Source organism: Lepidochelys olivacea (assembly GCF_965140295.1).
Source record: "Lepidochelys olivacea isolate rLepOli2 genome assembly, chromosome: 19".
NCBI classification, from domain to species: domain Eukaryota; kingdom Metazoa; phylum Chordata; order Testudines; family Cheloniidae; genus Lepidochelys; species Lepidochelys olivacea.
The window spans coordinates 11658895-11667927 of record NC_140429.1 but is presented as its reverse complement, the minus strand read 5'-3'; the positions used below and the strand labels follow the sequence as shown (position 1 = coordinate 11667927).

The 9033-nt window shown below is 51.7% G+C and overlaps 1 long non-coding RNA gene across 1 annotated transcript in view; it reads left to right on the top strand.

Annotated features, from left to right (window-relative positions):
• The first annotated feature begins 3773 nt into the window (after nt 1-3773).
• The window catches only part of LOC311533199, a 100536-nt gene continuing 95276 nt past the window's right edge, over nt 3774-9033 (top strand). The window contains exon 1 of the long non-coding RNA XR_014714525.1: nt 3774-4084. This is a non-coding gene — a long non-coding RNA (uncharacterized lncRNA). The remainder of the gene's footprint in view (nt 4085-9033) is intronic.

Here is a 9033-nt window from a genome sequence, read left to right as displayed (position 1 = left end):
TAGCACCGGGCCTCTCCGGTGGAATAAAAGACCCGATAGCGGGCTCCCTGGTAGGGAACTAGGAAGGACCCCTCGAGCGCCTCTCCGTCATGCACCACCGCCGGCGGTAGAAGCTGCACTTGCTGGCGAAACGAAAGGATGTGACAGAGGGTGGGGTCCTTGCAGCCCAATGGGAGGGCTGATGACAGAGACAAGTTTCCCCAGGGTGGAGAGAGCGGGTAACAGGGCAGCATTGGGTAAAAAAGAGAGGAACGGAGGTGAGGACGAGGTGAACGCCCAGGTCTTCTAGCGGCTCTAGGGGGACAAACACCCCCCTCCACCGCCAGGCCCTTCTCCACCGCCTCCTGGGCGGCAGCCTCCTTAGCTAAGAAAAAAACGACCTTCCCATACATTTTGGAGGCCGCCACAATAGCCGTGGGTCTTACCACCTTCGCCAACGCCTGCACGTATGTCTCCACGTGGGCCGAGGTGGGCACCAGGAGGCAACGAACACTGTGCCTCCTGGTCAAGGTGGGGAAGGGGCCCCGGCCACTGATGATGGTAGCGGAGGCAGTGGGTGGGCGAGATGACGAGGCGGCAGGCAGGGGGGAGCCTGCCATCGCCCGGGCATACGTCCTGGGGGCCGGGGGAGGGACGTTCGCAGAGCTGGTGGAGGGAACAGCGGGGGGGGGGGGGGCGCCACGGTCGATGACAAGGCCACAGCGGTGGGGGTAACCCCTGCCATGGAGGGCCTAGTGGTTTTAGCGGGGCCCTTTCCTTTCTTCCCGCCCTGGCCTTTTCGGCCAGCTGGGGGGGGGGGGGGTGGACGTAGCAGTGGCAGTAATTGCCCCGGTGCCTTCTGCTGCTGGTGCCCCAGCGGGGGCGGTGGCAGGTATTTTGACAGTGGTGGTGGTGGGGGGGCTCGGGGGTTGGGTAGTGGGGGAGGTGGGGGAGGAACAACTGATATTGGTAAAGGGCCTCGCCCCTCTCATTCACCGCCATTGTGAGCAGGGAGAGATGGGGAGACACCGGAAGGAGGAGGGGGGAGGGGGAAGCAGATTAACCACTCCTCCCTGCTGGGCTGCAGGCGGGGGTGGGGTGTTACCAAATGGGTTGGACTGGAACGGGGGGGAAAACAGGAATTGGGGTCCGGTGATTGGGGCAAGCTGTGGGATAAACAGTCCGGGGGGTGTGGGGGTGTGGACCCACGCACGTTTGTCAAAAGAGTCTCGGTTGGTCGGCTGTTATGTCCAGTCCGAAAGGCAAAGTTCAAAGCAAACAGCTGGATCCGAGGCAGATGGCAGGTTGCCAGCAGGGACGGACGGCGGGGGGGCCGTGACAGTTGTAATAATGTTGGGGGGGGGCACCGATGGATCAGGGGCCAGCTCCATGCCACACCCCCTGTGCCGCCACAAACGCAATTAAGCCACAGTCAACCCCCTCCCCCCCACGAGAGTATAATTCAAAAAATTACTCAGTCTTACGGCCCCCTCCACGATGATTTGTAGCTTCTCTGGGTGATTTCTTCTGTCTGCTATCTTCTTCTTCTCCAGCTGTGTTGGCTGTGTTCCAAGGCTTCCGGCAGGCCGAGAATATTGCAAAGATAGGCTGACAGCAAAACGGCTGGGTCTGGAGGCTTCCACTCCCCCCTCCGGATAGCGGGTCGGCAATCTTCCCCCCTCTTCCGGGGGATTCAGCTAAGGCAAATAGCTGCGCCCGGGAACAGGCGTGGGGGGGTGGTGCTGGCGGCAAATTGGCAGCTGACCAGCACTCAAACGGCAGCAAAAAAAAAACCGGCAAAAAAACCAAACCAAAACAAAAAAGTGTCTGACCCGGTCGGGAGGGGGGCGGCGGGAACTAAGGCAGAGTCAAAAAGTAAGAAAAATGCAGGCCAGGGGGCTTTAGGAAAGAATAGAAAGCAGATAGCTGAGGAGCAAGCAAAGGACGTTCCGTTTCCCAACAGGGAACGTTCCAGAACAATCAGAAACCTTCTGGAGACAATTAAGACAGGCTGATTAGAACACCTGCAGCCAATCAAGAAGCTTCTAGAATCAATTAAGGCAGGCTAATCAGGGCACCTGGGTTTTAAAAAGGAGCTCACTTCAGTTTGTGGTGTGCGTGCGAGGAGCTGGGAGCAAGAGGCACTAGGAGTTGAGAGTGAGAACATGGACTGTTGGAGGACTGAGGAGTACAAGTACACCAGGAGGAAGGTCCTGTGGTGAGGATAAAGAAGGTGTTGGGAGGAGGCCATGGGGAAGTAGCGCAGGGAGTTGTAGCTGTCGTACAGCTGTTCCAGGAGGCACTCTAGACAGCTGCAGTCTACAGGGCCCTAGGCTGGAACCCAGGGTAGAGGGCTGGCCTGGGTTCCCCCCAAACCTCCCAACTCCTGGTCAGACACAGGAGGAGTCGACCTGGACTGTGAATTCAGAAAAACGACCAAGCTGAGGGCTGCCGTGAAGCTCCAAGGCGAGCAAATCCGCCAATAAGCGCGAGACCCACCAAGGTAGAGGAGGAACTTTGTCACACCACTTTATAGTCCATTCATCCAGCCCATACTTCTTTAACTTGCTGGCAAGAATACTGTGGGAGACCATGTCAAAAGCTTTGCTAAAGTAAAAAGCCAAGGGAAATAAGCATCAACCAACAGGCCAGGCCTAGGGGGACAGTAAGGGGTATTTATTTATTTGCCTGCCTCTCTCAATTCCTCCTGTAAGCACAGAGGATGAGCCAGCCCTGAGGCTTGGTTCCTGGGCCTGTTGAAACACTCCAGTATCTATTGCAAAGCAACTGAATTCCTGGGAAACCATGACTGGCTGCATTGTTTGTTCATGTGCACTGGCTGACTTGCACCCTGAACTTTCTGTACCTTTCCATCGTGTCCCCTACCCCGCCAGAAACGGAGCAAATTGAATTCTGGTGAAAGGTACCGAACTAGCAGCTCTGGAGAATCTACCAATGACCAAACTGTACCTCCCTGGACCACACCAACCAAAATACTTGAGCCCTGAGCCAGAAAAAGAGCTCCTAAAGGTGATATCTACACTTAAACTGGTGCAGCTGCCCTGCTGGAGTGCTTCAGAGGAGAGCAGCGGTTCTCAGACTGGGCTTGGGACTCCATTTTAATGGGGTCGCCAGGACTGGCTTAGAATTGCTGTGGCCCAGGGATGAAGCCTGACCCCCAGGGATGAAGCCTGACCCCGCAGCCGAACCTGAAGCATGAGGGCTTCAGCACTGGGCAACAGGGCTTAGGTTGCAGGTCCCCTGGCTGGGGCTCAAGCCCTTTGGCTTTGGGCTCCCCACCAGGCGCAGTGGGGCTCGGGCGGGCTCAGGCTTGGGGGCCCCCCTCCTGGGCTCATGTTGTAACTTTTGTTGTCAGAAGGGTGTCGCAGTGCAATAAAGTTTAAGATCCCCTGGTGTAGAGGCTGACCGCCGTGATGAGAGGTGTCCAGATCTGCAGCATTCCCAGCTGTTCCAATCCTGGTTGTGTTTAAAGCAAAGATCAGTGGACAGATTGGGCGGTGGGGGGATGGGGGGGGAAAATGACAGAAAATATCAGCCACATTGGACTTTCCAGGCATGTATTTTTTTCTGTTAGATTTTAAACAAAAGCACAAAAGTTTTTTGCAGCAAATAAATGCTCAAGCTGGATGCTTTGTTACATTAGTTTAACCCCTTTATGCTTACAAAACACCCCATGGCCTACATGTGACAGATTCTCACACACGCACTGAGGAGCCATTTCAAATTCGATGCATTTTCTGTTACTGCGACAGCACTAAAAGCTGCAGCTGGTGTTAAAACCTGAATCTGCACCTCCGAGTATTGTTTCCTTGTGTGAAATTCTCTGCAGCTGTTTCTGAGCCCCTCCTTGCACCTAGTGCAGAGAATAATAGACACAGTTTGCATTAAATACACATTAACTGTGCTACTGGATGGATGATGTGGAGAAATCAAGGACATCGCCTACATGGTGCTGGTTTTCCAAGCATAAAGAAGAGGCCAGGAGCAGGGATATACAGTTCTTTGTTATCAACTGTATCTTACTCACCAAGCTGCAGTCATTCTGAATTTGCCTGGAGCCTCGCCATGTGGATGAAATACTCAGGTATAAATTTAATGATCTGGTATTCATAGCCTCATAATTATTAAAAAAAAAAATCCTCCCTAAATTAACCATTAAACTTTATCATGGTCCTTAACTCAGACGCTGAAATAACACATTCATGGAAATGATTATCCTCCATGTGAGAGTTGTTTTAGGGACTTGTCAGGTATGGGCGGTAAATTTCAATTCAGCATGTTTCAGGATTTGCGCCTCAAGTTTCATCCCATAGATTTGCTTTCCATTATCTATTCTATTATCTTGCCATACCCAAGCTGGGATTTATTTAATAGAGACCTGAAGCTTCAGCCACTGCTCTGGAAAATATGGTGCTCAGACACCATGGTGATGGGTGCTTTAGAGGAACCTATGTGTTATTTATATTGCAGGAGTGCTTAGAGGCCCCTGTGACGAAGTGGGAATGTTCTTAATGTTTTGTCTGAATAGTGTGTGTGACTCAGTTTCCCCATGTGTTTACTCAAGTATCTAGATGGTGGGACAACGATGTGAGATCGTTGCAGAGACCCCCTAGAGCAGGGGTCCCCAACACGGTGCCTGCGGGTGCAGTGGTGCCCACCGGGGCAGTTGTGTGCGCCTGCAGGACACCGCGTTGCCGTTTCTCGGCGGCATTTCGGCGGTGGGGTGTCTGGTGTCCGCCACAGTCTTCTGGGAATAGGAATATGCTATTCCCACAGAAAGGTTGGGGACCACTGCCCTAGTGGGCAGGTGTGACTGCCGTCTGGCTGCCTGGGCACAGACAATGGCTGACACTCTGTATCCTGGCAATTGTTGTCGGGAATCCATTCTCTGCACCCCTCCAAGAGGTGTTGGAGAACAAAGGCAGAGCTGGAGGCCAAGTGATTTCTTTGCCTGGGAAAGAGACAAAGGAAGGATGAGAGGCAACTGGGCAGCACAGAAAGCAAGTCAGTCTTCTGTTTTGGGACTCGGGGAGAGCTCTGGGCTCTGGATCCCCCCAAGATGGACTTTGCTGAGTTTCCCTACTTTCTGTGCTAGCAAGATCTATTCTACACTGTGTTGCAGACGATTAATAAACCCTTCTGTTCTACGTTGCTGGCTGAGAGTGACTGCTGACTGCGAAGTTGGGGTGCAGGGCCCTTTGGGGACAGCATAGGTGCTGGAATTAGAAGCTGCAGAACTCCCTGGCTTGAAGTGGTTTCCATGATATACAGAGTTTGCAGTTTGCTTCAATGGCTTTCAGCACCCCCACTATAAAAATTGTTCCAGCCCTCCTGCCTCAGGTGTCCCATTCAGGCGGACTCACTGTGGGGCACTCATGGTGTAAACAGGGGTGCTGAACGTTCAAGGTCAGACTCAAGGAGGCTTGCCCTAGGGAGAGTGTGCCCTGAGGGGGTTGACACACTGCACGAGGGTCCTGTCTGAACTCCATTCGGAGTGGTTCCAATAGGGCACCGAGCCTGTGCGCTCCGTGACAGCTGCAACCAGGATCAGGGCCCTGTTGAGGCAGGAGACGGACAGCTGTTGCAAGTTGCAGTGTAGACACACCCAAGCTAGCTTTAGTTTAGCTAGCTCGAGTACCAACAGCAGTGAAGCCTCAGGAGCATGAACTTCAATATGGGTTTAGCCACCCAAGTAAGTACCGGGCAGGCTTGTCCTGCCTGCCCTGCTGAGCTGTCCATGCCTGGGTTAGCTAGATTAAAGCAGGCGTACCTGAGGAGCACGTGCTGCAATCACACACCCAGCACAACTGCAGTGTCGACACGCCCACGGTGGAAGACCGTTCCTGCTCTGAAGCGCTGGCAGTTTAAATAGAAAAGATGGGTAGGAGGGTAAACAGAGGCTCAGAGAAAGAAAGTGACATACCCAAGGCTGCATAGCAGGTGAGTGGCAGAGCCAGGACTAGAACACAATTCGTCCAGTCCAGTGCATTAGGTGCTAGACTGATTCTAGAACGGAGATATTAGTGCTTGGGGAAGTGGGCACGAGGGGCTCCATCCCATGCTGATGGAAGTCAACAGGAGTCTCTGCTGACTTCAGTGAGCCTTGGATCAGGCACTAAATATTGTGTGCATGTGCACAGGAGAACTGCCTGCATGGGCTGGTTATAGCGTGGTGAGTGAAAGGCAGGGGCAGCCCGAGAGATGGGAACAGACATCTGCGGGGGGAAGAGGGTGGTCAGTAGGATCAGGTGGCCTTGGAGATGAGAACATCCCTTGGATGAGTCTCAGGAGGGTAAAGGTGCCCACCAGCCCAAAGACAAAAGGCTGACCCTGTCCCCCAGATCTGAGTGGATGATGGACACTGGAAACAGGTGGGTTCAAAATGCCAAAGAAAGCTGGGATCTATTTTTGGGAGGAAAGATGCTAGATAAATGCAAGGCAGTGTAACTGTAGGCCAGATACAGCAATTGGAACTCCGGCCAACCACTTCTCAAGAGGGAGATCCTCTCCAGGTCTAGACACCCCCGCCCTCCAACTTCCCTCCCCACTGTTTGGTTTTCCGAGTCTTTCATTCAGTGCCGCACCCTGAAGGACTCAGTAGGTCAGAGCTTGAGAACCTCTACTCACTTAATGGACATTGTAAGCTCTTTGGGGCAGGGGCCAACTTTTTGCTCTTTGCTGCCTGCACAGCACAGTGGGCTCCTGGTCCATGTCTGTGGTTCCTAGGCTCTGCTAGTAATAATGATTGTTTGTCCTAATTATTAGGAGTCTTTTTCATCCCCTGAGGGAGCCGACCCTTTTCTGTGACCGCGGGAGAAACATTCAGCACATTAAAGAGAGGCTAATAAATTCAACAGAGGAGTGTTGAGTTCAAACAAAGGTCTGTATCCACAAGGGGACTTGGGTTCCTAATGCCCATTGATTTCAGTGGAATATAGGAGCCTAAATACCTTTGATCTGTGTCAGCGTGTGTTTCCCAGATCTTATTAGGTGACAGAGGGCCAGCAAAAGACCACTGGACCATTTAGGGCAACTCTCAAAAATAATCCTGGAGTGAGATTTAAGTGATGCATAGAAGGTGATGGGTTGGGGTAAAAGCACAGAGTAAATTTCACCTACTCTGTATGTATTCAACTATGGATGAATTTAATGGGTCAGATTCTTCTCTATTACTTCAAATGCATTGGTGTAACTCCCCTGAAGTCAGAGGAGTCACTCTGGATTTAAATCCACCTCATTTGGAGCAGAAGTTTGTCCCATGCGTTGTATGAAAACAAAAGTGTAATGATTACCAAGGCTGATGTATATTTTGCTATACCCTGGGCACCTATTTAAATGAATGTCTGGTATGTGATGTTAGAGCATGTAAACACAGCCCACCTGATCCTGACATGCTGTAAGTCAGCAAAGTACCATTGACTCCAAGGGAGATGTGCTGATTTACACCAGCTGAAGATCTGGTTTATAAGATACTTGTCACCATTGGTGCTGGCTTGTTTAAAGTTCGCCCTTCGCTCCGCTTTGACAGTGAAACTAGACCAGTCAGTTTCACCTTTTCAACCTGATTCCCTGTTCACTGACACCAGTGTCAATCCGAAATAATCCCATTGAAGTCAATGGGCCTGATTCTAATGTCGCACTTTATTTGACACTAGGGTAACGCCACTGAGTTCAGTTACTCCGGACTTACACTTCTGTAAGAACCTAATCCTGCTCCCATCTCAGTTAATAACAAAACTCCCATGGTGCAGCCCCAAGAAAGGAAAAATCAGACCATGATGGCGTTAAAATGAGTTTAAAGTAAGAGGAGAATGGGGCTCACTGGGCCAGATCCTCAGCTGATATAAACCAGTGTAGCTGCACGGGTTTCAGTGGAGCTATGCTAACTTACACCAGCCGAGGATCTGGCCCAACAAGAATTTGCTTGGTCCGGTTGGTGTCTGTGAATTTGGTCCTCGTAGGCAGTAATGATAAGTGCTTTTGCTAGCTTGGCTCAGCATCACTTCGGTAGCTGTTGGCTCACCTCTCACTGCTGAGTTTTGCAAGGCTGGCAAGTCAGCCAGACCTCCAGGGGTTCGGTGCCGTGGGCATCCCTGAAGCTCTGGTGCATTCAGTTGGACAGTTTGCACATAGTACAAACTATTGGCTGTAATGAGATGGAGACTTTCCAGAGAGAGGAGGGGTAAGGTTAATGAGAGCATCCACAGTTACCTTAGGGAGGCTCAGGTATATAGGACCCTCTCTAATGTACAAGCCCTGCTGCTGTCAGGGTACCAGCTCAGTTTCTCTGACCAGTGTGGATAGGGACCCCTGATATTTATCTAGATAATATAATCAGTTGTTGTAAATCGGTATAGCAGCCTTGGCTTCAATGGAGCTGTGTCCATCTACACCAGCTGAGGATTTGGCTTTAAAAAAATGATTGTGTCCTGAAGCAGCCACTGGGAGCTACGCGGTGGGAGGGTGCCTACGGACAGTCAGCATAAACAAAATGTCTTTCAGCCCTCCAGCGAATTACCCTGATGGGCCGCATGCCAAGGGTAGCCAACCACTGCTCTAGTGGCTGGGCGTGAGCGAAGATAGGCGCCGACTATTGCTACTAGCTAATGGAGTTACTCCTTTAGCACAAATTAGAGAGGGCTGTGTTGTGGGGCCGAAGTTCCCGGGGTTCAATCCCTGCTGACACCCCGTAGCAGTTGTTGTTACACTACCAAACACCATGTTTAAGCCCATGAGTGTGCAAGGATGCTGATGTCATGTAGGCACACTCATCTGGGCCAGGATCCCACAGGAGGGGCCCAGCCTCCCTCCAAGCTCAGACTGGTACCACCTCAGCTCGGAGGGCTGACAGAGTGCTTGCTGGAGCCATTCAACAGAGATCTGTGCCTTTGTACCTCCCACTCTTTCAGCAACTCTGTTCCCTCGAAGGAGCGCTAATAAGTATGCAAAGGCCTTCTCCACTCTGTGAATAACTAATATGTTTCCCTTGAAGTACTCATTGAAGTGCAGGTGAATGTACAGAGAGAAGTCAGG